We start from the raw sequence: 5,710 nt of genomic DNA on the forward strand, positions 1-5,710 counted from the left end.
GAAGAAATGCAACCAGAGTGCTCCTTGGAGGCCAGGATGGCCAAACTTTGTCTCTCATACTTAAGACATATTATCAGGAGGGACCAGTTGCTGGAGACGGATATCATGTGTTTGGTGAGGTGGTGGGTCAGGGAAAAAGAGGAAGACCCCCAATGAGATGGATTGGCCAAGTAGGAGCATCGATGGACTTAAGTGTAGCAACAGTAGTGAGGTTGGCCCAGGATCAGGCAGTGTTTTGTTCTGCTGTGCATAAGGTCGCTATGAGTCGGCACTGACTCGATGGCACCTAACAACAACTAATAAAAGAAAGGAGATATGGTGTGGCACAGCAGGTTAATGTACTGGATTGCAAAGTCAGTTTGAAACACTAGATCAGTGATTCAAATCCACCAGCCACTCTTCAGAAACCTTACGCAGGGTTGCTATGGCTTGGAACTGACTTAACAGCACTTAACAACAACAATGAAAGAAATACTTGTATGATAAAATTCATGTTTTGCTTTAAAATAGCAGGCATTCTGTGTTTTACAAAGCTCATATGCCAAATATAGCTTTAATTAACAAAATAATTTTTCATGATAATAACAATTGTGTTTTCTAACACTCATAAATATTAACTGTAAAAGACAAAAAATTTGTCTTTTGTAGCATTGTTATTTGGGATAAGAGAGCTAGGCTAAATGAAGTTTCTTTTGAGACTCAAACTCAGGCACTCCAAGAAATAGATTTTCCCCAAGGTATTTTATTATTGTTGTTATTCTTTTACACAAAAACTGAACACTACGTGTGCCAAGCATTGTGTTGTTCTTGCCATGCTCTTCTTTAAGAAAAAATGGGTCATAATCACCAATAAGAGAGTTTCTGAAGGCTTATGGTAATTTCTATATAATTGTTGATACTGTTAAGTGTCGTCAAGTCAGTTTTGACTCATAGTGACCCTAGACAGAGTTTTCAAGGAGGAGCTGGTAGGTTTGAACCACCAACCAACCTTGTGGTTAGCAGTCCAGTGCTTATCCTACAGTGCCACACCAGGAGTCCTCTGTAAAATTAGATATAAGCAAAATACTAGTAGAGTGATACAGAGATACAGATTTCTTCTTATTGAAAGAAGCCAAGAAAGGTTTTATGAAAAGGAGCTTGTTTAAACTGAGATCTGAATTTTGGCATCATTACAAGAATTTTCGGGTTAAATAAAGGTATGGAATGATCAGAGCAAATAAAAGATTTTACAAGTAACTCACAATCTTCTGCATTACTCTGAGGCTGATTTGGTACTAAAGACTTTAATTTAGTCTCAAATGACAATGTAAATTTAAATTATGCAATGGCATAAATTCCTTTTCTCATAACACAAAACCATTTTTTTAAATTCAAACCCACCAGCTGCTCCTCTGAAACCCTGTAGAGAGTCACTATGAGTCAGAACCGACTCGATGGCACTTAACAACAACAAATAATCTGCTTCAGAAAATTCTCAAAGTTTTGCAAGGATTATGGACCTAGGCACCTGGAGTGAGAGGTCTAATTTCTTAAACTTCCTGACTCCGAATATTAAGTATCCTTGTTTGTGGTGAATTTTATCCCCATAATAAAGACATAAAAGAACTTGAAACCACTTGTTAATTTTCTCACGACCTATGTTGTTGACATTAAGTTCAAACGGAGAAGAAAGAAACAGAACAGCCTTGAGAACTGGGAAATTTCCAAATATTAAGGCCAAAAGGTCCAGTTTTTCACGCGAAGCATTGGGAAAACATGGGTTTAGAGCTGGAACACCTTATTCTCTTAAAAAGAAAATCTGAAGCCTTGAGTGAACAGGAAGGCCCTCAGTGAGATGGATTGACACAGTGGCTACAACAATGGGATCAAACATAAAGCAATTGTGACAATGGTACCAGAGAGGGCAGTGTTCCCTTCTGTTGTACACAGGGTTGCTATGAAGGCAAACTGACTCCACACACCTAGCAACAAGAGCGAAAGAGAAAACATATGATTTTCTCAAATGCATCCGACTTTCTAATGTGCCACACCGTGTAGTAACTAGGGTCAAGCTCTGGTACTGGTTATGGGATTTGGAGGCTGATAGATAGCAACCATGAGCCCCTGAGTGGCATAAATGGCTAAGAGATCAGCTGCTAGCCAAAAAATTGGTGATTGAAAGCCAACAAGAGGGACCTTGAAAGACAGGACTAGCAAACTGTTTCCAAAAGGACACAGCCTTGAAAACCCTGTGGGGCTACTCTCCTCTGTACACATTGGATCATCATGAATCAGAATTGATTCAACATCAAGTAACAACCCTAACAACAAACAAAGGTCATCATGTGCTTGGTAAATAGAGTCAATAAAGTTTTGTTGGTTTTTGTTTCTATTTCTTTTATGTCTCCAGAGGGAATGTGTACTGGAGGATTCTTTTCTACAGATCAGCACTAAATCTTTCTGGAGGGATAGAAATGTTTTCTAGCTATACTGTCCAATATGGTAGTCACATAAGTGACTATTGAGCACTTAAGACGTGGCTACTAAAATGGAGAAACTGAATTCTTATTATTACTTAATTTAAATAGTCACATATTGGAAAACACAGCAATGAAAAAAATAAGTGAATTCTGTTGTGCTCTGTTTAGATCATTGTACTGGTGTCTGTTAACTGATTCAGAAATAAGTATTAGAAGCAATTAATGATTTGGGGGCATGAAATGATTGTTGCTGTTTTTGTTACATACCATCGGGTCGGTTCTGACTCATAGCAACCCTGTATAGGGTTCTGAGGCTTTAAATCTTCAAAGGAGAAGAAAGCTTCATTTTTCTACCATAGATGGGATGGCAAGCTCAAACATGTAATTCAGAGTCCGGTGCTTACCATGTAACAGTTAGCAAGATCCGAATAAGTGAATGTATAAAACTGAATGGAAATCCAAAGTCCTCAAGTAAGAGAAAGCTGGAAGCATTTATATATGCCAAAGTATTCAAGGAAAGAAGCATTAGAAACATGAGCCATCTCTGAATAGCCATAAGAAAAAGCTGGTTTGGGAAGCATGGTGTTTAGGGGAACAGAGAAGTTTTAATCCAGAGTGAGGATGTTTAAAATTGGCAGGTGTTATATTTGATGTTCGTTGTTGCTAAATATCATCAAGTCAGTTCTGACTAACCAGATTATAGGCTTTCCAAGGAGCAGCTGGTAGCTATGTACCGCCGACCTTGTGGTTAGCAGTCCAGTGATTATCCTACTGTGCTACACCAGGACTCCCATATGTGATAGAGCTATGAACCTCAGAATTCTAAGGTCAATGATCAATTAGAATATGTTGCAATAAAAAGCTAAGACCAGACTCAGTGGCTAGGGCATTGATATCCGTAGCAGAAAATCAGCAAAGGTTTAGAGATTCATTTCAGAGGTTCACGCTAATGTCCCACTAAATCTGTAAACTCCATAAAGACAGACATTTTCCTTTCTATATATCCCTAACGTACACGACAGTATTCAGTAAATATTTTATGAGTTAATGAATAAATGAATGAGAGAATTAGAAAAGGCAATAAATCTTAAGCCTTTCCATTTTAAATTAAGGGGCTGTTTTTGTTTCTCCTCCTATAATCTACTTTTTTTGTCAGTGAAGTTTAAACATATTTTTTTTTATTCTTTCTTACAGAAAGCACCCGATTCCTATCCACATTAAAAAATCTGGACCATGTTGAGAACTGAGGTTCTAAAATCCTATAAAATCGCCATAATGTCTGGCTGGCCTGATTGTTGAATAAATGCATCTGAATAATTCTGACTGTTCCTACTTGCTTTTTCCTAAGGCATACTTGATCATACTGGGGACTGGGCACTTGGCAGGAATGGGCTAACTTTTATAAAATACAACATTTCTCTAATTTTAGATAGTATTGTCTTCACTCACCATGTTATTTCCTTGCCTTCCTTCTGATCATACTGAGGCTTATTTTGGGAAATGTGATCACCATATTTTGAAGATATTGAGAGACAAAACACAGTTGATTATAAACACATTTAAACCCAAAGAGAATTGAAGTTAGAAATCTTCTATCCATAAACCTGTTACCTATCACCTTCTACTAACTGAAATAATTCCGTTAGATTTCCTTGAGCTTTATTTAATTGATTGTCTATTTTCCCTGTTATAATTCTATTGTTCTTATTGCTGTTATGTGCCATTGAGTTAATTGTGACTCATAACAAGCCCATGTAACAGAGTAGAACTGCCCCATAATATTTCATAGGCTATATAATATTTACATGAGCTGATCACAAAGTCTTTTCTTTCACAGAATTATTGGTGGATTCAAACCAAATACCTTTCAATTAGTTCACAAGTGCATAATCATTATGCCACCAGGACTCTTGGTATGTGTAAAAATGGCATAGGGGCAGTGTCTGACATCTTCTAACTCCACAAGGTAGGGAGAAGGAGAAACACTCTCAGCATTAGACTGAGGTTGATTCCCATGAGGCAGGGGTCAGACATGTTTCCATTCTTCAAACTTTCTACAAATTCTAATACAACTACCCTTCCCATGGCACTCTTTACCTCTCTGCTGGGCTCATTAATTCATTGCAATGGATACCGGAACTCACTGAGAATACTCACAATTATGGGTTTATTAAGGAAGTAATAGGTTACAAGTAAGGATCAGAAATACTCATGTACAGTTCTTCATTCAGGACATGACCTCTTCTCAGCCATGACCATACCAGACAAGCCTTTCTCTGGCCTACACCCTCTTACCTACATAGCCTTTGTCTCTGCCCTGCTCAGATAATTGTTACAAAGCTCTTTTAGCTCTGCCAGTAAATATTGAGAGACACTGTTGTTATCAGGTGCCACCAAGTCAGTTCTGACTTATAGTGACCCTGCGCACAACAAAAGGAAACACTGCCTCATCCTGCATCCTCAATTGTTATGTTTGAGTCCATTATTGTTGCCACTGTGCCAGTCCATCTTGTCAGGAGACTTTCTCTTGATAGTTGACCATCAACTTTACCAAGCATAATGTCTTTCTCCAGCAACTGATCCATCCTGACAACATGCCCAAAGAATGAGTGACAAAGTCTAGCCATTCTCTCTTCTAAGGAGGACTCTGGTTGTACTTTTTCCAACACAGATATGCTTTTTTTCTGGCAGTCAATGGTACTTTCAATATTCTTCCCCAACACCATAATTTAAATGCATCAATTCTTCTCTGGTCTTCCATATTAATTGTCCAACTTTTGCATGCATGTAAGGTGATTGAAAATACCATGGTTTGTGTAAAGGCACACTTTAGTCCTCAAAGTGACAAATTTGCTCTTTAACACATTAAAGCCGTCTTTTTGCAGCAGATTTGCCTAATGCAATACTTCGTTTGATTTCTTGACTGCTATTTCCATACTCATCAATTGTGGATCCAAGTAAAATGAAGTCTTTAACAACTTCAACCTTTTCTCCATTTATCATGATGTTATTTAGTGGCCCAGTTGTGAGGATTTTTGTTTTCATTACATTGAGATGCAATCCATACTGAAGGCTGTACTCTTTGACCTTCATCAGTAATATTTTGTCTTCTTTATTTCCAGCAAGTAAGGCTGTGTCATCCTTCCTCCAGTCCAAAGGGATTATAGCAAACTACCAATAACACCATGAAGAATGGGCATTCCAGAACACTTGATTGTGCTCATGAGGAACCTGTATATAGAACAAGGGGC

The sequence above is a fragment of the Chrysochloris asiatica genome, unplaced genomic scaffold (genome assembly GCF_000296735.1).
Source record: "Chrysochloris asiatica unplaced genomic scaffold, ChrAsi1.0 scaffold00280, whole genome shotgun sequence".
In the NCBI taxonomy this organism is placed as follows: domain Eukaryota; kingdom Metazoa; phylum Chordata; class Mammalia; order Afrosoricida; family Chrysochloridae; genus Chrysochloris; species Chrysochloris asiatica.